Here is a 25,680-nt window from a genome sequence, read left to right as displayed (position 1 = left end):
CAATTTTTCTTTTCTGCAATTTTTTAATTCTGCAATGTATCTTTCAATTCCATTTTCCATTTTGAGAGCTATGAACAACTAAACCCTTTTCATTGGGTTAGGGAGCTCTTTTGTAATTCAATGGATCAATAATAGTTTTCATCTTCTTCTTCTTTCTTTTCTCTTGATTTTTGTTAGAAAGCTTTCGATCTTAATTCAATTAGGTAGTTGTCTTGACAGAGAAGCTATCTATAATTGGAATTCCTCTGATCCTTGAGAGAGGGATGAGGAATTCAAGCTAGAAACACTTTCTCACATTCGATTAGATTGGGGGTTGGATGGATATTGTGACATTTAATTCTACCAATACTTTGATATATGAATTTACGTGGTATAATCAGTAACCGAACTTCAACTCTTCCCATGAGCAATTAAATCAAGACATTGGGCAATTGTTCATGCTTAGAGAGATTTGTGAGCCAAGACATTGGGATCCAATCATCTAAGATTGCCAATCAAAGTCAATGAATGCATTGATTGAGAAAGAGATGAAAATGATTTGATCCAGAGAGTTCAATATCTCCTGAAACCCAATGAACTCCCTATTCTGATTTTACCCATTCTGTTTACATTCTGTTATTTTATTTCATGCTTAATCCCCATTCCTATTTAATTTCTTGCAATTTAAGCTTTTGCACTTTAATTACTTGCAATTTAAGTTTTTGCTGTTATTATTCTGCAATTTAATTCCTGTTCATTTATATTTCTTGCATTTTAAGTTTCGTGCTAATTTACATTCTGCAACACCAATTCAATTTTGATTTCATTCAACTAGAACACTTTTCCAATTAAAGTTTCTCAACCAACCAATCCCTGTGGGATTCGACCTCACTCTATAGTGAGTTTTTACTTGATGACAATCCGGTGCACTTGTTGGTAGAAAATAGTTGAGAGACAATTTTCAGGACATCAAGTTTATGGCGCCGTTGCTGGGGATTGGTTTTGTATTGACAATTACTAAATTGGAGGATAACTAGATTGAGAAATTTTCTTTTCTTTTGATAATTGAATTTCAATTTCTACTGTTATATTTACTTTCTGCAGTTTTTGTTGTTTCTCTTTATTTTTCTTTACTTCTTTACTTTCCAGCAAAACTAATCTACTGACTCATTAACTGTTTGATTAATTGCCTCAATTTCTTTAACCATACTTTTTTATTACATGTGAAATCTTCACTTGCTGATTGCTGTCTATTTTGGTACTTGTATGACAGGTAGAAGATGGGTTTCAACCTCTTTTGACAACGTACTAGAAAGAACCTTCCTTAGACTGAGGAGGAAAGCAAGAGGAAAGAAGGCTATTGGTGTAGAGGAAGGGGAGGAAGACTTGGATATAAACATGGAGGATGATATGGAAAACCATCATGAAGGAGAGGTGAACAATCATGCCAGAGGTGGTGCAGCCAACTCTGCTGGACAAGAGAGGAGAGTTCTAGGCTCTTACATCAATCCAAACCCAGGAAATTATGGTAGCAGCATTCAAAAGCCAACCATCCATGCTAATAATTTCGAATTGAAGCCTCAGCTCATCATTCTCATCCAAAATAATTGTTCTTTCAGAGGAAGTGCCCAAGAAGACCCTAATCAGCATCCTAAAGATATGTGATACGGTTAAATCTAATGGCGTTCATCCTGACACCTATAGATTGCTATTGTTTCCATTTTCTTTGAGGGACAAAGCATCCAAATGGCTAGAATCATTTACCAAAGAAAGCTTGACAACCTGGGAGGATGTGGTAAACAGATTCTTAGCAAGGTTCTACCCTCCTTAAAGAGTGAATAGACTGAGAACTGAGGTGCAGACATTCAAACAATAGGATGGTGAAACCTTATATGAAGCCTGGGAGAGATTCAAAGATCTGACAAGAAAATACCCCCTTGAGATGTTTAATGAGTGGGTGGAATTGCACATCTTTTATGAAGGGCTTTCCTATGAATCAAAGAAAGCTGTAGACCACTCATCTGGAGGCTCCCTTAACAAGAAGAAGACCATTGAAGAAGTCATTGATGTCATAGAAACAGTGGCTGACAATGAGTATTTTTATGCCTCAGACAGAAGCAACAACAGGGGAGTCATAGAATTAAACCATATGGATGCAATCCTGGCCCAGAATAAGATGATCACTAAGCAACTAGCTGATTTAACCAAGCAAATGGAGAAGAATCAGGCTGGAGCCATCCATACTCAACCATCACCTCCACGAGAGTTGGACACAGAGGAAGGAGTTAACTGGGAAGAAGCCAATTACCTTGGAAATTCATCTAGGCAAGCTCATGATCCATACTAAAAAACCTATAACCCTGGTTGGAGGAACCACCCAAACTTTGGGTGGAGAAACCAACAAAACCAAGGCCAAGACCACAAACCTCATAATCCCAACCAGTACATCTACCAACAATTCAATCCAAGATCATATCAACATCCACACAACAATTCTTCTTAGCCACCATATCAAGCCCAAGCCAACCAGCCTCAACATCTAATTCCCACAACACCATCAGAGGACAAACTATCCAGGATTGAAGCTATGCTCACCAGTCTTTGCAAGGAAGTCTAGGACAATAGGAATTTCAAGAAAGAATAAGCGATAGTATGAAAAGTCAAGGAGAGATTTTTAAGAAGCTTGAATCTCAGGTAGGACACCTCTCACAACAGATTCCTAAGCCACTGATAGCTTTCCCAATGACACTGAGAAAAATCCAAGAGGGAAAATAAAGAAGGTGAGATGGGAAGAATGTAAGGTAGCTACTCTCGTGAATGAAAAAATCCTGGAAGAAGATACCAACAAGCCAATAGAGCACAGCCAAGGAAGTTTCTAGGGAAACTTGTAGGAAAAGGAACAAGGAAATGGACCTGTACAGAGGAAAGAACCAACAAGGAAGGAAATGCTGAAACTTTATGTGCCAAGGGCACCATTTCCCCAGAGACTCAGGGGAGGTGAGAAAGAGAAGTCATACTCAAGATTTCTAGACATGTTTGCATCCCTCAGTGTCAACATACCCTTGATCAAAATTCACCAACATATGCCTGCATACATCAAGTGCATGAAAGAGATGCTGATCAAGAAAAGAACCTTGAAAGGGGGACAAACAGTGATAATGAACAAGGAATGTAGTGCCCTCATCAAGAAAGACTTACCTCTGAAGAAAAAAGATCCGGGGAGCTTTCATATCACCTGTGCCATAGGAGATACAAGGATTGATAGAGGATTCTGTGACCTAGGAGCTATAATGTGATACCTCTATCTCTCATGAAGAGGTTGAAAATCAATGAGCTCAAATCCACAGATGTAATCATCCAATTGGCTGATAAAACTTAGAAGCAAGCTGAGGGAGTAGTCGAGAATGTATCGGTCAAAGTGGGATATTACTTTATCCCCACTGACTTTGTTGTTTTGGACATGGAAGAAAGTTACCTCCATCCAATCATCCTAGGAAGACCATTTCTAGCCACTGCTAGAACACTCATAGATGTGGAACAAGGAGAGTTAATACTGAGAATACATGATGAACATCTCACCTTCCATGTTTTCAAACCCACACCAGAATTTGAGCCATAACCCAAAGAGCCGAAGGATTATCATAGCAAAATGTGCCTGGAGGAAAGCAACAGTGAATCGGAAGCAGGGCCCCTGAAACAATCTTGGGTGAACAAGCAATAATTTCAAGAGATACAGCAACCAAGGGAGCTCAAGGAAGAGCTTAAGCCATAAGAATCAGGAAGAGCAGCTAACAAGGACCCCCTAACACAAGAGTCACTGGAGCACTACTTGAAGAAGAGAAAAGAGCTATGAAGAAATTGCCAAGGGGGTGGAGAAACAAGAAGGTTCCTATAGAAGGTTTTTCCCCTGGAGACAAGGTGATATCAATCCACCATCTACCAATCCCAGTCCATCTTCCAACCATTCCATCTTAGTTACCTCAAGTGTTCACAATCAGAAAAGTCCTTTCCTTGGAACATCTAGAAATCATCAAGGAATCAAGTGGAGAAAGCTTCACTGTGCGGGGAGAGTACATGAGGCACTACAATCCTCCCTAATAGAGAACCAATGTCAAGCTAGTGACGTTAAAAGAATGCTTATGGGAGGCAACCCAACCAAAGGTAATTTTCTTTTCATAGCTAGTAAAAAAAAGAAAAAGTCAAGCAAGCTTCTCTACATTGTAAGGAGCTAAGTTTGGTGTTGCACACCAAAGAAATTCAAAGATGAATGTGCAATCCTAAATTTGGTGTTTCACCGTAGAATTCCCTAAAAGAGCACATTGCATTTTTCATCATAACTGGTTAGAAGCTCCAAGCAATAAGAAAAACTACTTGACAAGTTTTTTATTTTCAGTCATAGTTTAACTTCTTGATAAAAGCACTTGCACTTTCACATGTATGTTCACCTTGCTGCATTTAGAAGTAAGAAAGGAATTAAGTTTGGTGTTCACACACCAACTTAAGTTCTGAAAATCACAAGCATACATATAGACTTACATTTCTCGAGTGCTTGGGGAACAAGTAACTTCCAATAGTTTTGTAGAAGGACAATCAAACCTTTGGGAAATCTATGCACCATCATCCAGGGAGAAAGAGAATACCAAAGCTAGGAAGGGTGATGAATAACAAAGAAGATGCCAAAAGGTTGTATTGTCACTTAATTGCTTGTACCTTGAATTGCTGATATTGGAAGTTTGAATACACCCCTGATGAATAGTATACTTATGACACTACAAGAAAAAGGCGCATTTGTAACAAAAAATATTGTTACAAAACATCGAAATTTTGAAACAAAAGTTTTTTGTAACAAAAAAATGGTCCACTGCAGTAAGTCCCGTTACAAAAAGTTTTTATAACGAAAAATAGAACTGTTACAATTCAATACCATATTTTGTAACAATTTTTTCTGATACAAAAAACCAGAAGCCGTTACAAAAGTGGTAACAAATTTCGATCTTGAAGGTATTTTTTGTGACAGTCAATTTTTTTCCTATCAAAAAAGTTTGTTACAAAATGTAACATGATTTTGTAACATTTTTTTTCTTTAGTTACGAAAGCAAATTAATTATTTTGTAACAACTTTTTTATTACAAATTACATGCATAATTTACTAAATTATTTTTTAAATTAACTAATATATTAACGATTTTAATAAGCAAGTTTACATGTATATAATATGCAAAAACATACATAAGTCAAACAAGATCCTTTTAGCTAAAATTGTCTTCAAACAAAATAACATTATCTAGTGAGTACATTGATTAGTTCAACCAAAACATAAAAATTCTAACATAAAAGTTCAACCAAGAGTTAAAAGTTCTAACATAGATTAGTGTCACTATGAATCAAAATATTCTTGAGCTCTCAAAGTAGCATGTGGTCACCATTTCAGCACTCCTGTAAATAAGAAAAACCGAAACAAAAAGTTAGGTGCATAGTCAAAAGTTCCTTAAGTTCAAGAAGTTTCTAAATTTTCAAAACAAGCAAGTTTGTATTCACTTCTCAAAAATTCAAAATGCCAAAACAAGTGATACACATGTATGTGTAGAGCACATAATCAAGTAAATATCAATCACAAGTAAGTGGCATAAATTAAAGGGTTTGTTCATCAAGTAACGTGAGATAAATCATAAATGTGATGTCATGACTTGTTTCATGAAACTGCACTAGGAATCACAAGATATTATATGCGAACAATAGCATGCCTCCAAAAAGTAGAAAAGCAAGCAGGCCCTTAATAGTGTGATACAAATTTACTAAGTCTAAATCCCAGTATATACCTGTGTAGCCCCATCAATCAGGTATATTTGTAACTAATCTATCATGGGAAAAAAACTGCGGCCTTCAGACTTGCCACTGGTTTGGCAGACTTCATTAGGACCTACAAGTGATCAATTACATCTTACAAGACCATGAATCAGAATAGTTACCTATATATGCATACCGCAAAATGAATCATATCTCAGAGCAGTTTAGAAACAAAACACCAACTTGTAAGTTCTAGACCCTTTGTATTCACTTTTTATATATCTAACAGGCCATATAGTAACAGCATACTGAAAAAAGGAAGCATTTCTATTACTTATCAACTAACGGGAATATATTATCATCCATTGCTGTACCTCAGACCAAAATGGGACAGCCAACATTCTGTAGTAGAATAAGAAATTATCCATCTAAAACCAGTGGTAAATTAGGTGATAGATGACTTGCACACCGAGCATGATGTTTTCCTATGGAGCCAAGGATCGATACACTGCACATCACAGGTTTAGGACAGATTAACATTTGAGATTGATAGGGTCTAGCAGAAAATAGGGGATTTTCACGATCCCTTATTGAAGTACACTATTGGATCTAACCAACTCTGGAGAAAGTTCCCTTCTCTTGAACTACCAAACTGAACAAAAATTATCTAACTAAAACCAAATAAACCCCAGTATTTATATGCAGCAGTTAAGCCTAGAATTCCTGCTCCTAACCTGCTAAACTAGCTTAAAGGAGCTAACCAACAGCCAACCAACAATTATGAATTAAGTAGTGAAAGCAGTGAAAATTCAGTTTATCTACTCCTTACCTCTCCTCCTATAGACCAATCCAAACCTGTTCTTATCAGATATCTATCAGAAACCAATAATTTCTCAAATTAACATATCCAGTAACCAATAATTTCTCAAACAATCTTGCAACAATATCCACCATCATCAAATAAATCTCAATTTCACAACTAAATCAAGAAATCAGTGTAACCAGGAATTCGAGTAATTAGTCACTTTCAAACAATTTCATTATTCACAAATCACAGCCTCAAATCAAAATAGTCTCAACACTACACCAATCACATCTTCACAACCTCAATCCAAGCTTAAATCTACCAATTAATCTCTCATAACAACAAAATCAGTCACATTCACAGCAATAATCCAAACTTAATAACATTACGATTATTAATAACAGCAAAATGGAGAATTCAAACTCAATGGAATCAAAAACAGAAATGAATTCAATAGAACTGAAAACAGAGATCGCTTACGATAAAAGAACGAAGCAGCAGTAATAGGAGAGGCAGCCCCTTCTCTCTAGTCCGTGATTCTAGTGACAAGAGGCACGGCGGTAGTTCCCCAGTGACAATTGACGGCGGCGGCTCCACGGAAGGCAGCTGGGCACAGCAACTCGAACAGTGCCTCCTTCTTCTCCCTGCATCTTCCTCCCTCTACGCGTTTGCTCGCGATTCTCGGCAGCGGCAGAAGCTTCATCGACGGTGACTTGGCAGAGGCTTGAACAGAGAACAGCGGTGATTGGGTGACATCGGCTCTGACAGTGCATGGGTCTCCTTCCTCCTCCTCTCTTCAATGCGTTACTCCCTCTCTTCGTGGTGACAACGCTTGCGGTAGTTCGATGGCAGACCGGCAGCAAGGTGCGGCTCCACGGAGTGGCGATGCGTGTGACAGCGGCGGCGGCGAGGCAGCAGTCTCCACCTTCTCCTTTGTTCTCTCGGATCCTCACTTTCTCTTTCTCTCTTCTCCGCTGTAAGGGGTATGTGTGTTGAAGGCTGTTATGCGAAGCTGAAAGGGGGGATTTTAGGGTTAGGTTTCTTAATTTGAGAATTAGGTTTCTTAAATGTAGTCTATTAAAAATATTTAAGAACATTATTTATCAACATATTGTTAAGTTCAATTAATTATTTTTAATTTAAATTATAAAATAAACATATTATCACATTTTATAAAATATAATTTAAACTCAAAATATTATTTATTTCAATTAAATGATATAACTTTTTATTATTTTTATATAACTGAAACTTTAATTTCAATTTATAAAATAATTAATTATAATAAAAATTATACATAAATATTAATTGACTTAAACTTAAAATATTTATAAAAATTAATCTAATCATTTCTAATAAATTAATCTCCAAGAGTGTAAATGAATAAAATAGAACATAATTTATTTATAATTGAAATTACTTAAATAGAAATTACTTAAATTGAATGGTACAATTTTTTTTTATTTTTCAATTACAAAAAAGATAATTTCTCCTAATTATTTTTAAATTCAAACTATCATAAAGTTTTTATTTAATTACTTTCAATAAAATAATTTTTTTAAAATAAAATCATCAACAAATATAATAAATTTAATTATCCAAAAACTCAGGATGTTAGGGAGTGGGGTATGTGAGTTGTATTACAATTAGGGATTGGGTAATATAAGTATTTTCAATAAAAATAAAGGTAGTATAGTAACTGAAAATTAATTTTAATTTAATAATTATATACAGATATTATTTAACTATATATTTTTAAATTATTTTTAAATAAATATTTTAATTTTAAGAATTAGAGTAATTAAATTAATTATTCTTAAAATATTATTTTATTATTATTTTATAATTATTTTTAAATAATTACTAATTAAGATAAAATTGCAGATAATCAAATTAATTTTTTTATTCATAAAATTTAAATTATTAAATGCAAAAATCTTAAATATTTAAATTAAATTATATAAAATTTTTATATTTTTTAATTACTTAAATATTAAATTATAAATAAGAAAATATTCTATTTAATATATAAATCTCTAAAAATTTATTTTGAATAAATATAATAAATCATAAATTACTTATTATTTAATTTTTAAAATAATTTAAAATTTAAAGTATCATTAATTTGACTTAAATATTTTTAGTAAAATAAATTTTTGAATATAAAATCTTAAATAAATATAATAAATTATTATATTAATTTTTAAAAATTTGAAGTCTTACATTTAATATGTTGAAACAAAATTTTTTATCAGTTACAAAAAATCTTTGAATTTTTGACAAATAAATAACTTGTTACAAAAATATAGTATTTTGTGACAAATTAATTTTTTGTTACAAAATATTTAGAGCTTTTGAAACAAATAGATATTTTGTTACAAAATGTTATGAATTTTTGCAACAATATAATCTTTTGTTACAAAATTTTATAACATTTTGCAACAAAACATCGATTTGATACGAAAGCCAACATGATTTGTAACAAAAGAAATCACGTTGTTACAAAATATTGAAATATTTTGTAACAAATTTTCTTGTTGTTACAAAATATTCTTATTTTGTAACAATAATTAATTATTGTTACGAAAAAATTATAATTTGTAACAATTTTAAATTTGATACAAATTTTTTGTTACAAATGTTCCATTTTCTTGTAGTGTGACTGAATTCTGTTAGTTGTTTTCTTTAAATTCCAAATAAGTGTTTTGTCTAAATGTCTGGGTGAACTTCACTTGCTTGACTGTATACTTGTCCTACTTGTTTTAATTAAATAAAGAAAATGTTTGAACAGAAGTGAAATGGTTCCATTTGGCAAGGAAGAAAATAAAGATTGAGTGGTGGCATTGATGTGAGGTTTTTATGCAGGTATTGAAATTAGCAATAAATCCAATCGTGAGTATAGTCTAACTGAAACACAATTTCACATCAAACAAATCTAAAATCAATAATCGAGAGTATTAGTCCCGAGTCGTTCTCCCTAGGAATTGCCTTAGAATGCACATCATTGGTTAGGAAGTCCTTTGTGGTTTGGAGTTTAGTGTAAGAATTCAAACTAACAAAAGTGGACAACAATCAATCAAGATAAAAGTCTTGGCTAAGGGTGAGTATTGGAAGTTCTATCATTATAGCTTCCATCAAGTGTGACAACAGTTGATTATTGCTTTACTTAGTTAACCTCTAACTAGGGAGGAAAGTCAAGTGAAAATAACCAACTTGAGTTACAAGTCCTAGCCTAACCCTAAGGAAGTCTAGCTTTAGTGACATACAAGTCAATTAGCACTTCTCAATTGATAATCAACAAATGATATTAACTATTCAAGTGTCTCCATCAACTCAACCCCTAAGCCAAGAAAGAGGAATCTACTCCATAACTAGTGTTGTCATTTCCTCAAACAATTGGTGAGCAATAGTGAGAGACATTATGAAATTAAGAAAAGGAATTGAATTCAAGCTATCTAACTCAAGCAAGCATCAACAATCAAACAATTGAATGAAATTCCTCAATTCATTAATCAAAATCAAAGTAACAAAGTCCAAGGCTCCATTTTTCCAAGCTCCATTCCCTTTATGCATGCTTCCATCCTCTCTTCTAGACCATCCTTGCCCTATAAATTCTGAAGTCACTTAACAAACATATCATGGCATTGAATGGTAATAGAGAAGGATTAAAATATATTTAATTTAATTTAAAAGAGGCATGTTTTCATCCATGAAGCACAATTGGGAAAGGAACACAAAATCATGCATTTTTATATGAATAAGTGTGAAATATCATTGATAAAACCCTCGAAATCCATGCAAGATAAACCCTAAAAATGGGGTTTATCAACCTCCCCACACTTAGACCAAGCATGTCCTCATGCTTAAAAGAGGGCTAAAGACCAAAGAATCACAAAGGAATGGGATGTAGGAGATGTAATCTTCCTATATGGATGCAACTAAAATGAATGCTACTACCTACTTGATCAAAAGCAAATCAATCTTCCAAGAACACATATAAGCACGTAGGGCAAAATAATAAACAATATATGAACTCTACCAATTCCAATAATCAAAGTGAGGTGTGCATAGCTTACGTGGAGAACGCCCGTGAGAGCCGGGAACAAGGAATTGAGTCTCGAACCCTCACCGAAAGTGTTTGCACTCTATTTACTCGGTGTATTGGGTTGATGATGAGAGAACTTTTGAGTGGTCTAGAAATTTGTGGATAAATCCTCGTTGCAAGTATAGTTTCTAAACCTTCAAAAGTCCTTTCATACAAACGTTTTGGTTGTCACAAGTAACAAACCCCTTTAAAATTGATAACCGAGTATTTAAACCTCGGGTCGTCTTCTCAAGGAATTGCAGGGAGGTATGTTCTTATTATTGGTTATGAAAAAGTGTGTTTGGGGTTTTGGATTAAGGTAAAAGGTACGAATATATTTTTAAAGCAATAAAAATAAATAAATAACTGTAAAATGAACTCTTGGCAAGGTATGTGAACTGGAGGTCCTATCCCGGTTATCCTTATCAATTGTAATGAGAATTGGATTTTTCTCCCACTTTGTTAACCTCTAACTATGAAGGTAAGTTAAGTGGATGAATTCCAATTTTCAATTAACAATGAGTTTGATAACTCAAGAGTCACCAATTAATCAACCACAGCCAAGAATGTAAAAAGCTAAATTAAAATTATAAATATCTGAAATACCTTCATTTCATTCAAAGCAGTAAAATCTAACATGGAAAATATTCATAAGCCAATTGGGCAACAAGAAAATCCAAATTATTTATATCAATAAAAAAAAAGCAATCATCAATCTGAAATATCTCAAATAACATTAATAAGAAAATCAATCTAAACATGGAACATTGAAAATAAATAAAAATAAAGAACCTGGGATTGAGAGTCACTCCTAAAACTAAGAGAAGTCCTAATCCTAAGAGAGAGAGAGGAGAGAACCTCTCTCTCTAAAACTACATCTAAAACATGAAAAGTAAATTATGAGAGCTTTCCTATGAATGGATTGATTCCCCCACTTTATAACCTCTGGTCTATGCTTTCTGGACTTGGATTTGGGCCAAAAAGGGGTTTAGAACTCGCTGGGGCGTGTTCTGTAATTTTCTGGTGCGTGGCCTCTGTCACGCGTCCGCGTGGGTCATGCGGTCGCGTCATTCGGAGCTTTTCCTTGCCACGCGGTCGCGTCAGTCATGCGACCGCGTCATGTGCGTTCTGCTTAAGGCGCGCGGTCGCATCAGTCATGCGGCCACGTCGCTGAATCTTCGCTTCTGGCACGCAATCACGTCGTCTATGCGATCGCGTGAACACCAGTTTCCTTAAAGCTCCGTTTTGCTTTCTCCTTCCATTTTTGTATGTTTCCTTTTCCATCCTCTAAGTCATTCCGCCTTAGAAAATCTAAAACTACTCAACATACTAATCACGGCATCGAATGGAAATAAAGGTAATTAAAATAATTAATTTTTAAAGCTTAGGAAACAAGTTTTTCACAATACGACATAATAAGGAAGGGAAAGTAAAACCATGCAATTAATGTGAATAAGTAGGTGAAGGATTATATAAATCACTCAAATTAAGCACAAAAGAACTCATGAAATATGGGTTTATCAGTTGATCTCTCAATTCTCCTCTATTTCATGCTTTCCAACATTTGTTCTTCCTCTAACAATCAACAATTATTCTACGCACGCATACATATATCATGAGGTCTTTTCTTAGGTTGTAATGGGGCTAGGGTCAAGGTAGGTTCATATATTTGGCCAAGTGGACTAGAATTTGAACCTTTAATTAACTTAAGTTTCCCATCTAACCTATATAACATCCTATACAATTATGTACTAGCCTAACTACCCATTCATCTCTTTTTTACATACTCATGCGTTCTCTTTTGATTACTACACATATGCATTGATTGTTATTGAGACTTACTTTGGGGCATTTTGTCCCCTTTTTTTTCTCTTTCTTTTTGTTTTCTTTCTACTTTTTTTCATTATTTATTTTTCTTTTTTTCTTTTTGTTTTTCTCTTCTTTTGTTTCTTCCTATCAACGCATACGGTCTACATATTTAGTCAACACATGAGTATGTACCCACTTCCCAATATTTTTAACAAGAACAACAACATGCTCTTACCTCAACCAATGTCCACCATTTCCCCACACTTGAATGACACACACACACTAGCCTAAACTAATCAAAGATTCAAATAAGGACATTCATGGTTTTTTGCTTTTGGCTTGTAATGTGCTAAAATTAAGAACAAGTGGGTTAATCGTAGGCTCAAAGTTGGTTACAAAGGTTGTTATTAGGTAAGGCCATTCGGGTAAGTGGCTAAGTGAAATGATGGTCTCAATCACATACATGCATTCATACATAGAATAATGGACATATAGAGTCAAACAAACCAAGGATTACAATCATAGAGGGAGAACAATGTACACAAGAAGGAAGATAAGTGGCTATAAGATGTAGCCACGCAATTAGCTCAAGTCTCACATGCTTTTGTTCTTAACTCAAAATCCATGTTCCAAATTACATTCTTCAAGCAAGCTTAACATCAAAATTTCTCAAAATTGGTAGGGTTGCCCTAAATTTCTTGTTCCTTGGAAAAGAAGTCATTACTCTAACCAAGTAGACCTAACAAGAAATAACTATCATGCAAATGGTGTCAAAAAGCAAAAACCTAATCATGCAATCTATCCTAATTAACAAAAGAGATTCAACATTTATTCGGGTTTTACCTATGGAGATTGGTCGACCGACCTCCCCACACTTAAAAAGTTAGCACGGTCCTCCGTGCTGTGAGTAAAGCGCAATGGGCGATCGGCTCTGGAATGTCCATCATCTCCTTCATCATTGCTATCTTCACTTGAGGTTACGATAGATGTGGAGATCTCCAATTCCTCCATAGGTGGGATCACACAACTCAAAAGCTTCTTCACATAAGCAAACGGGTGTTAGTTCCGCCGTTCATATCGATCCATCTTCTTGTGGAGATCCTCAAGGCGTTGGTGGGATGATCTTGGTGGTGCGGGTGAAGTAGTGGGAATGCCCGTGGGAATGGCCATGTCAAGGTTATCGGTGTCCGCCGGAGGCTTGAGATATTTCCCGGTTGGGACAACATCACCATCCGCCGGGATCATGGCCCTCCGATCCTTAGTCTCCCGGGGAACACCGGCTGCGGCAACTAACTCGGTCACCAAAGCGGGAAAGGGTAGGTTTCCCTTAGCATGGATAGGCCCCACGGCTTGTCGGATGATAGATGGGATGTTGACCGGTTTCTCGATAAGTATGCACCAAACCAATAAGGCTAGCTCCACAGTGATAGATGACGCGTGGGTGCTTGAATTCACATAATGGGCTAAGATTTGGGTCCATGCCTGAGCCTCTATAGTGAGAAAACGTGTTCAACGCCCTTGGGCCGGGGTCTCATTCTCCCTTGAGTCCAAAATGCCTCGGGTATTGCAATGACCTAGAGAATGGCATCCCAATTGAAACTATATTCACAACGCTGCGACAAGACCTCTTGGTAAGCGTCGATCTCATCCGCTAATGGCCCGGTCCTAAGCACTCCTTGAATGGCTTCCTCTGTGACGGGGACTTGTTTCTAACGCACAAAAAACGATGCAAGAGTAGGTGAGTGGTAGTTGGAGTAAAACTCCACCACCCAAGATAAGTTGGCCTCCTGTGGTTGTCTCATGAGAAACCCCCATTGTCGTCGCCTGATGCGGGGTATCACAAACGGAACAACATGAGCCGGAGGGGCAAAAAGAGGCTCCGCATGATAGTTCTTTTCAATTATCATGGGGGTATACGAGCTTATAGTATCGGTTGGGGAACTTAGTTGGATCCCTCGCAGGGTTATCCTTCTCTAGTGCATCAACATCGATGATGCTCCTTTCCTTCTTGAGGAGGGGCTTAGCCGTAGGTGCTTGGTGCGCCTTGTTGGTAGATCTTTGAGGTGTCTTTTTAGTAGGCAGTTTCTTCGGCGCCTTTCCCATATCCCTCTTGATGACCATCCTCTGAAAGGGGAAAAGGAGGAGACATTAAACTCAAAGAAACACTCAAAAATGATAAGCATGCAAGTGAGAAAGAATGCCATAAGAGAATAAGCGGCTTAAATACATGACAGTTACAATATATAACTGAGACAACAATAGACACAATGGCAAGTCACTAGCATGTGATGCAAGAGGGGTATAAGCGTGCAAATGAGAGGCATGAGAAGCATGTGCTCAAACATCAATAACAAGATGCAAGTCATAAGGGGTGAGCATGTAAGTATGAAACATGAAGAGTAATTGGCTCAATGCACATAGGAATAAGCAAGTGAGTGAGAAAGTGCACTAAGTGGAAAACATGAAGTCAAATTTGAAACAAAAACTCATATATGCCTTTCATCAAACACTTGGTGTGCAACTCTTAAGCAACAAACAAATGGAGGAAATGTAACAATGTAGCATCCCACAAAGCATTATCAATCATCATAGAGCACCACAAATTACAAGGAGATCAAATATAACAAATTAACCCACTAATGCAAGAGAAATCTCCACCCTCAACACCCATGGCAAATAGAAAAAGAAGAAAGCAAACAAACAAGTAAGCATGAATAAAAGCTAACTAAGAAGGAAAGCAAGGAAATGCAACTAGGGAAAGAGAGAGAAAGAAGCAAAACAAAGAAAAAATGAAAGGTGAGAATACCTTGAGAGGGGGAAGAAGGTAATGGAGAATGTAAGTGAGAAGAGAGAGGAAGAGAAATGGGGGAAGAGAGGAGAGAGAAGAGTGTGGGGCCGCCGGAGGCGGTGGTTGCCGGTGATCAATGCCGCCGGTAAGAGGGATTGAGAAAGGGTGGCAGAAGCGGTTAAAGAAGGGGTAGAGAAGATGGGGCTAGAGGAAGAAGATGGAAATAAGAGAGGAGGAATGAAAAAAATTTGAAAAGAGGCGCACTGTAGGTAAGTCACATCGCGAAAACGACGCGCGCGCGCCATCCACGCGTACGCGTAGATGTGCAGAAGACAGTAGGGACGCTGAATGGTTGCCCACGCGTACGCGTGGGTAACAGAAGAAGATTGGATGCGTACGTGCATATGGCGCGCACGCGTGGGTACAATTGTGCCAGTAGCACAATGTCAGCATGATACTTGCACAACTCTCTGGTCGAAGTACTAGGAGTTGGTTGCAGGGTCTTCGACATGCACGCGCACGGTGCGCGCATGCATGGATTTGGCAGAAAGCAGATGGACGCATAAGCATCAGGTACGCTTGCGCGTAGAAGGAGTTGGGCTCTGGTGCACGAAATTGTTATCATCAACAATGGCGCCAAAATCTTGGTAGCGCTCTCAAAACGTGAATCACACTTAGCACAACTCCGCACAACTAACCAGTAAGTGCACTGGGTCGTCCAAGTAATACCTTACGTGAGTAAGGGTCGATCCCACGGAGATTGTTTGTATGAAGCAAGCTATTGTCATCTTGTAAATCTCAGTTAGGCGGATAGTAAATGTTATGGAGTTTTCGAATAATAAATAAAACAAAAAATAAAGATAGAGTTACTCATGTAATTCAATGGTGGGAATTTCAGATAAGTGTGTGGAGGTGCTTGTCCCTGTTGGATCTCTGCTTTCCTACTATCTTCTTTCAATCCTTCTTATTCCTTTCCATGGCAAGCTGTATATAGGGCATCACCGTTGTCAATGGCTACATCCCATCCTCTCAGTGAAAAAGGTCCAAATGCTCTGTCACGGCATGCCTAATCATCTGTCGGTTCTGGATCATGTTGGAATAGAATCCCTTTATTCTTTTGCATTTGTCATCACGCCCAACAATCGCGAGTTTGAAGCTTGTCACAGTCATTCAATCCCTGAATCCTACTCGGAATACCACAGACAAGGTTTAGACTTTCCGGATTCTCATGAATGCCGCCATCAATCTAGCTTATACCACGAAGATTCTGATTAAGGAATCCAAGAGAGATGCGCCCGGTCTAAGGTAGAACGGAAGTGGTTGTCAGTCACGCGTTCATAGGTGAGAATGATGATGAGTGTCACGAATCATCACATTCATCATGTTGAAGTGCAACGAATATCTTAGAATAAGAACAAGTGGAAATGAATAGAAAATAGTAGTAATTGCATTGAAACTTGAGGTATAGCAGAGCTCCACACCCTTAATCTATGGTGTGTAGAAACTCCACCGTTAAAAATACATAAGTGATGAAGGTCCAGGCATGGCCGAATGGCCAGCCCCCAAACGTGATCAAAAGATCAAAAAATACAATCAAAGACACTGAATACAATAGTAAAAAGTCCAATTTATACTAAACTAGCTACTAGGGTTTACAGAAGTAAGTAATTGATGCAGAAATCCACTTCCAGGGCCCACTTGGTGTGTGCTTGGGCTGAGCTTGAGCTTTACACGTGCAAAGGCTTCTTTTGGAGTTGAATGCCAAGTTGCAACGTGTTTTTGGCGTTCAACTCTGGTTCGTGACGTGTTTCTGGCGTTTGACTCTAGAATGCAGCATGGAACTGGTGTTGAGCACCAGTTTTCGTCATCTAATCTCGAATAAAGTATGAACTATTATATATTTCTGGAAATCGCTGGATGTCTACTTTCCAACGCCGTTGAGAATGGACCATTTGGAGTTCTGTAGCTCCAAAAAATCTATTTCGAATGTAGGGAGGTCAGAATCCAACAGCATCAGAAGTCCTTTGTCAGCCTTTTATCAGAGTTTTGCTCAGGTCCCTCAATTTCAGCCAGAAATTACCTGAAATCACAGAAAAACACACAAACTCATAGTAAAGTCTAGAAATGTGAATTTAGCATAAAAACTAATGAAAACATCCCTAAAAGTAGCTAAATTCTACTAAAAACTACCTAAAAATAATGCCAAAAAGCGTATAAATTATCCGCTTATCAGGCTCCCAGCACAATGTTAGCGCGATGTTCGCGCAACTCTTGGAAAAAATGTACCAAGAGTTAGAGTGGCGCTATCGACGCGGACGCAGCAGTCACGCTTACGCGTCCTTGCGCAGATGAACAGAGGGACGTGTACGCGCCAGGCGTGCGTACGTGTGAGTAGGGTCAGGCGTGGGGCTCAGTTCTGGCTCAAGTGTGGTACAACTCTCGGTTTTTCTGTACCAGGGGTTGTGCATGGCCAGCGACGCATACACATCTTGTATGCCCACGCATAGAAGCCCTTTTTTCATGGACATGGAGGAATGCATTTTCATTGTAAATCTAGTAGGCAATTCGGCTAAAGGGACCAAAAACACCGAAAACTCTATGCAATGCTTAAAAATGGGGTGTTTTCTTCCACACTAAGGATCTAACCTACTTAAGATAAATGCAAATCTCCATGAATATCACAACTAGGTCAAATAAAATCAAATCTATCCAAACTAAGCATTCACCAAATCAAGTAAGAGTTTAAAAACTATATACAAATGAGACAAAAGAGGTAGATGTCACCATGGTGGGGTGTCTCCCACCTAGGCACCTAGAACTTTTGTTTAAAGCCCTTATGTTGGACGGTCATGAGCTCAAATCTTTTTGCCATGAGGTGGATCTTCCAAAAGGAATACCTCAATCTCCTTGTTGCTTTTCATCTTTTCACCATGATACAACTTTAGACGATGCCCATTAACCTTGAAGATATCGGGACTTGAGGGATGGCGCAAATGATAGACCCTGTCCGGCTCTGCCTTCTCTACTAGATAGGGTCCTTCCCATCTTGACCTTAGTTTTCCGGGCAGCAATCTTAATCTTGAATTGTAGAGGAGGACGAGGTCGCTGGCTCTAAATTCTCTTCTTCTTATGTTCTTATCATGCACGGCTTTCATCCTCTCCTTGTGAAGTCTAGAGTTTTCATAGGCTTCTAACCTCAAACACTCCAATTCAACTAATTGTACTCCTTGGATTGCACTCCTTGACGGCCCAATATGCTTTATGCTCTACCTCCACCGGTAAGTGGCAAGTTTTGCCATATACCAACCGAAAGGGGCTCATGCCGATTGGCGTCTTGTACGCCATTCGGTAGGCCTAAAGTGCATCGGTAAGCTTAGCACTCCAATCTTTTTTATTAGGCTTCACAATCTTTTCCAATATGCGCTTGATCTCCCAGTTGGAAACCTCGGCTTGGCCGTTCATTTGTGGGTGATAGGTCATGGCTACTTTATGTATGATGCCATATTTCTTCATGAGTCTTTCCATTCTTTTATTGCAAAAATGTGAACCTTGGTCACTCACGATTGCTCGTGGTGACCCAAAGCGACAAATTATGTTATTCCTCAAAAAAGAAAGGACTACATTAGCATCGTCCATCCGGGTGGGTATCGCTTCTACCCATTTGGACACATAATCAACGGCAAGTAGAATGTAGAGAAAACTATTAGAATTTGGAAATGGCCCCATGAAGTCAATGCCCCACACATCAAAGATCTCACAAAATAACATGATTTGTTGGGGTATTTCATCCTTCTTGGAGATATTACCACATCTAAGACATTAAGAACAAGATTTACAAAAGAGAGAGGAGTCCTTGAAAAGAGTTGGCCACCAAAATCCACAATCTAGGATCTTTCTTGCCGTCCTTTGAGGTCCATAATGCCCACCTCCCTCGGAGGAGTGGTAAGCTTCCAAGATTGATTGGTATTCGGTTTGTGGAATGCACTTCCGAATTACTTGATCCGCTCCACATATCCAAAGTTATGGGTCATCCGATACATAATATTTGGATTCGCTTTTTAGCTTATCCTTTTAATGCTTAGAGAGATTAGGAGGAAAGGTGCGGGATACCAAGTAATTGGCTATTGGTGCATACCAAGGAATGACTTTTAAGATTTCTTTCAAGCCCTCAAAGGGGAAAGAATCATTAATAGGAGTGGAATTGCCTTTGGTGTGCTCAATGCGACTCAAGTGATCCGCCACTAGGTTTTGCGAACCACTCCTATCTTTGATTTCCAAGTCAAATTCTTGCAATAATAAAACCCATCTAATCAATCTCGATTTAGATTCCTTATTAGCCAACAAATATTTTAATGCCGCATGATCCCAGTACACCACCACCTTGGAGCCAAGTAGATAAGCTCAGAATTTATCCAAAGCGAAAACAATAGCCAATAGCTCTTTCTCGGAGGTAGTGTAATTGGATTGGGCTCCATCCAATATTTTTTATGCATAGGTGATAAACCCCAATTTCGTGGTTTATCTTATGCTAATTTTAGGGGATTTTACCACCTTTTCTCACATTTAATCAATGAAATAGCATGGTTTTGCAATTCTCCATTGACTTGTGCTTAAATGTGAAAACATGCTTTTTAGTCCTTAAAATAGCTAATTTTAACTCACTTTAATTCCATTCGATGCCTTGATATGTTTGTTAAGTGATTTCAGGTTTAGAAGGCAAAGATTGGATTGAAGGAATGAAGAAAAAGTATACAAAGTGGGAGAACTCATGAAGAAATGAAGGAACCGTAAAGCTGTCAAGCCTGACCTCTTCGCACTAAATCGACCATAATTTTAGCTACAGAGGTTCAAATGAGGCGGTTCTAGTTGCGCTGGAAAGCTAACATCCGGGGCTTCAAAATGATATAAAATTTGCCATAGTTACCAGATGTCTAGGGATGCACACATGTACTGTACGCATGCGCACCGATTGGTGCACGTGATTTACTAAAAGCAACTCATGGCCAGCGATTTGTGGAGCATTTTGGGCCCAATTCAACTCATTTCTAATGCTATTTCATGTAGAATTCAAGCTTGGGCAAAGGGGGGAGCAATTGTTTGTAGCTTAGTGTCATGTAGTTTAGTTTCTAGAGAGAGAAGCTCCCTTTTCTCTCTAGAATTAAGTTAGATTAGGTTAATTTCATCTTAGATCTAGGTCCAATTTCATATTTTCATCTTATTTCTTTTATGAATTCTTGCTTCTACACCTTCATTCTCTTAGTTTGTGATGTTAATTTTACTTTTATGCTCTTTTTTTATGAGTGGTGAACACTTGTTGGATTTGGATTTTTCTTTAATGCAATTGATATTTGATGTCCTCTTTATTGTTGATTTGAATTGTTGATCTTGTTTAATTGCAATTGGTAGTTGTTAGATTTATATTTCTTGCACTTTTACCATGCTTTCCATTTGTACCCACCAAGTGTTTGACAAAATGCTTGGTTGGACTTTAGAGTAGAATTTTATGCTCTTGGCTTGGGAAGGTAATTTAGGAATTCTTGAGCTGCTAATGTCCGAGTGATTGATGATTGGGAGCCATTGACCTTAGATATCACTGATTGAATTGGTGGAGAACTAGGACTTATGGACTTGGATTGACATAGCTCATTTGACTTTCTTTTATCATTTAGAGGTTGACTTAATGGGGTTCATCCTTGCCAATTCTCATGTTGTGGTTAGTGATAAGGATAGAGATCCTTGACCACCAATCTTTGCCAAGGCCTTTTTGTTATTTGAATTTCCTTATCATTTACGTTTCATGTCTCTTATTCCAAAACCCCAAAATATTCATTCATAGCCAATAATTGAGCATTTCATTGCAATTCTCGTGAGATGACCCGGAGTCCAAATACTCCGGTTAATTCTTATTTGGGGTTTGTACATGTGACAACCAAATTTTTGCATGAAATTATTTTTGTTGGTTTAGAAATTATACTTTACAACGAGACTTCATTTGTGGAATTCTAAACCGTCAAAAATCCAATCATCAAAATGGTGCCATCGTCGGGGATCGCAATGGTACTATGTTATTGGCTATTGTATATATTGTGAATATCTTGATTTTTGGTTTGTTTGTTAGTTTTTGCTAGTTGTAGGATTTTGTTCTCTTTGTTTCTTGTTAGCTTTTGTTTTTATTTTCTCTTTCACTATGAATTCTCACGACTTTGGCTATGAGTGTGGTTCTAACTATGTTGTAGGAGTTGGAATTTACAATGATAACATGCATCAAGGATTTGGAGATCAAAAGAGGGAGGAGCCCCAATCTTATGGACAACCTTCTTGGCGACAACCTCCTCCGACTTCTTATGGGTACAATTCAAATCTTGATGCATACCAATCTAATGTATGTGATGACCCTCATTGTGGTTACCAACCACAATCATCATATGCATATGAACCCCCTCCTCAATATAGCCCTTCACCATACTCACAAGCCTCATACCACCATTCACCTCCGTATGATCCTAACCCATACCCACCATACCGACCACCATGTGAACCATAGCTAGAGTCACCACCACTCGAACACCCATACTCCCATGAACTACAAAATCCATACACACCACCTCAAGAATTTCACCAATATGAACCACCTTCCAATTACAACATCCTTCCCTCAAACAATGAACTCTCTCTTCCACCATCACCTCCCGATGAAGCCCCCATGCTAGAATTGAGAGATCTTGGATCTCATCTCTTAAGGCGACAAGAGGAGGATGAAAAGAAGTTTGCGAAGTTAAGTGCAAAAATGGCTATCATAGTAGAAGCCATTGGTAACATAGTCTCATCCCGCCTAAGCCTATGCGATCAAGGCACTCCCATTGTTGAATGTGGAGAAGCACCCAAGGAGCTTAGTGAGGGAATGGACTTGAAGCTCCAAGGTGAAGAAGAGGAGTTAAAGCAAGAAATGCAACAAGAGGAGGAGGTAGAGGTTATTGAACCAAAGGAAGTAGTGGTTGGCACCTTAGGATATGTTGAGTACATAGAGGAATCACAAGTTGAAGAGCCTTCTTCCATGGAGTTTGAAGTTGATGTTGAGGAGGAAAGTGCACAACCTCCAAGGAACAATGTGATTGGAGAATTGGAAGAAGTGTTCCAAGCAACAAGCCTTCCTATTTATGATGATTCCGCATCAACATGTGATCCTTTTGAGCTTGATTAGTCCTTCCCCAATATGCTTGGTATTGATGATGAGGTAGATTTCACTAAACCTCCTATCTATGATTTGAGTGATGGGGAAAAGCTTGAAGAAATTGGTGAAGAAGAGCTTGAACTTGAGGAAGCTTGGCAAGAGGTAAAGCTTGAAGAACCTTGCCAAGTGGTGGAAGCCTCTAGGAGAGGATGGATGGGAGTAGAGCATGCTTTATCAAGACCGTTGGGAATTCCTCCACCTAGGTTGTCATCCAATCCTTCATTTAAGTGGGTAAAACTTCTAACTCTTAGCTTTATTATCCCACTTGAATTTGGTTTGCTTGAGACGGATGGCCAACTTAGGGCGCTTTGTGGAATTAAGTGTAAGAGGAGGATGTTTAGTGGTTGGCATTATAAGTCTAGGCTCATTATGGTTGAAGCTTCAAGGAGCAAGGGATGGGTCTAGGAGGGTAGTTTGGTGCTTCCATGAGAATTCATCCCTCTTGCCACCCGGAGAAAATCACCATGATCAACTCAAGGACGGGTGTGAAAACAAAGTGTGGGATCCCGGATTGCACAAGGAAGATCAACTTTGGGAGCCCATGGTTTGTGAAGAACTCCATCAAAGCTTGAAGATAGTAACTTTGAATGATGAAGCACAATGGAAGTCCAAGCATTGGTGGATGTTCAAGGATGGATTCAAGCACTAGCCACCTTGATGGATAGCTCCCCATAAGTCCAACTTAAGGACAATAAACAAAAGTGCTAGGTGGGAGCCACCCCACCATGGTAACATCTTTCCTTTATCTTTTGTACATATTGGTAAAATAGGTTTAATTTTATGTTTTGTTTGGTTAGATATGTTCATTCGGGAGTTTAGTATGTTAAATAAGGTTTTATGATGTTTTGGTAGTTGTTTGGAGGTTTGGAATGCTTGGTTTAGTGCAAAAACATAGAAAAATTTTTGAAAAACAGAGCACCATCCACGCGCACACGTGATTCACGCGTACGCGTGAATCAAGCAATTTCGACCATCCACACACACGCGTCATGTACGCGCACGCGTGGATTGAATGTTTTCACTTCCCATACAATCACCCGAAAGTTGTGCCTGAAGTGTGCCAATTTTGTGCCCCAGGGCATGCGCACGCGTACCTTGCACATACGCGTCGCTACCATTTCATCAATCCATGCTTACGCACACATGACGCGCACGCGTGGGTTGCCCCTGTTTCACCCACCTTCTTTTCTTCTCTTCTTTCCATTTCTTCCCTTCTTCTCTCTTCTCTTCTTTTCTTTCCACCCTTCAAACATCATCCAACACTACCAAATATCATGTAACACCACTTCTTTTAGTTAGTTAGTTAGTTTAATTTTTGTTTTCCATTATAAGTGTTGGATTACTAATCTCGTCTACTGTTTATTGCTGCTCATTATTAATAGGATGTTATCTAAATATCATTGTTGTTAATTGTCATTGTTGGATTTCTTTGTTGGGATTATATTTGGTTACTTGGTTTAGAATTTTCCATGCTTAACATTTGTGAATACCAAGTACATGTTACATTGTCTTCATGCATCTTACCTCTTTGTATTGCATGTTTTGGCCACCATGCATTCGTCATCCATTGTTAGGCAATTGTATATTATCATTGCATTTTTTTTAGGTGATTCTTGTTTGTGGTTTACCTATATGCACATCACTTGTTTCATGCATTGAGATTGTAGAATTGTGAAAATGGATCGAAAGCTTACCTAGTAACATATTTTTTAGCTTTCTTAGCTTTGTGGACCATGCTTGCTATGTGATGGATTTCCACTTCTATCTTCTTTTTTCTAAGTTCCATAGCACCCATGTGTTTCACCTCTATGTCACTTAGGTGTTGCAGCAACTTCAATAGGTGTCATTGATTGTGGTTTTCATATACCATTATGTTGAATAAGTTCACTTACACATCAATCAATGTCCATGCATTATCCAATTTCACAATTCTTGATTTTTTGCTTGAATGCTTTTATGCTTCTTCACTACTTGTTTGGTTTCCTTAACCTACAAGTCTCTTGAAGTACTTCAAGCACACTAGATTGAGTGAAGTACATACTTTTGTATAATTGTGACATGACTTTTAAATACCAGGGTGTGAGTTCTAAACCACATGCAAGTTAGGACCCACACGCCTATTTTTCATCAATGTCACATTAACTCACTCACTCAATTCTAGTGAATTACATCATTCCAACAATCCATGCTTCTTTGCTTGTGCATTTACTTGTCTTATTATCTCCTATTTTCTATTTTCAGGATAAGTCATCATAAGCAACAATAGAAGCAGAAAAAGGACATGCAGCAACCAGTTGACCCACCAGCTGGAGGTGGCAACTAGGAAGGTCGCCATACCCCCCTTGCTCATCTTTGAGTGCACTGAGGACAGTGCAAATTTTTAAGTGTGGGGAGGTCGTCCGACCACTCGGCATTTTTTGATGACAAGTTTCTAATCCCAACACTTTTGCATTTCACTTTTAGGTCTCTTAGGAATTTTGGTTGCATTGCATATGTATATATTAAGCTTGGTCAAAATATTGAAATTTTTCAAGAATTTTATCTAGAGGACACCCCAATTGATTGAAAAAATTTTTTTTAGAACTTGCTTGAATTATATATTTTGTGGATCAAGTTTTTGAGCTAAGAACACAAGCATGTGAGATTTGAGCCGCAATTGTGTGGTTACATCATACATAACCACTTATTTTCATTCTTGTGTGCAGTATTCTCTTTCTATAATTGTAATATTTGATTTGTTTAATTTTATATGTCCATTATTTTATGTATACATGTACTTATATGATTGAGGCCATTGTTTCATTAGCTCACTTACCTAAATAGCCTACCTTTTATTATCTTCCATTGTTAACCAATTTTGAGCCTATGCTTAACCCACTTATTCTTAATTGTAGCACATTACAAGCCCGAGTGAAAAACAATAAATGTCCTTAATTTGGATCTTTGATTAGCTTAGACTAGTGAGAGTGTTTATCATTTGATTTTGGGAAAGTTGGAAATATTGGGTAGAGATAAAAGTATATTTTGTATTTGTGTTGAAAATCTTGGGAATTGGGTACATACTCATGTATTAATCATGTGTAAACCATATGCATTGATGTTCTTGTATATATTTTCGTTTGAAAAGAAGAAAAAAAATGAGAAAAACAAAAAAAATATATATAGAAAAGAAAGAAAAAAGAAAAGCAATAAAAAGG

At 37.5% G+C, this 25,680-nt stretch overlaps 1 non-coding gene across 1 annotated transcript; it reads right to left on the bottom strand.

The window, feature by feature from the left end:
* Positions 1–1,819: 1,819 nt before the first annotated feature.
* LOC112713831 (small nucleolar RNA R71) lies at positions 1,820–1,927 on the bottom strand. The gene has a single exon (XR_003158792.1). It is a non-coding gene; the product is annotated as a small nucleolar RNA R71 (small nucleolar RNA).
* Positions 1,928–25,680: the final 23,753 nt, after the last annotated feature.

Source organism: Arachis hypogaea, chromosome 9 (genome assembly GCF_003086295.3).
Source record: "Arachis hypogaea cultivar Tifrunner chromosome 9, arahy.Tifrunner.gnm2.J5K5, whole genome shotgun sequence".
In the NCBI taxonomy this organism is placed as follows: domain Eukaryota; kingdom Viridiplantae; phylum Streptophyta; class Magnoliopsida; order Fabales; family Fabaceae; genus Arachis; species Arachis hypogaea.
The sequence above is the reverse complement of the archived record's forward strand: the minus strand, read 5'-3'. Positions and strand labels throughout refer to the sequence as shown.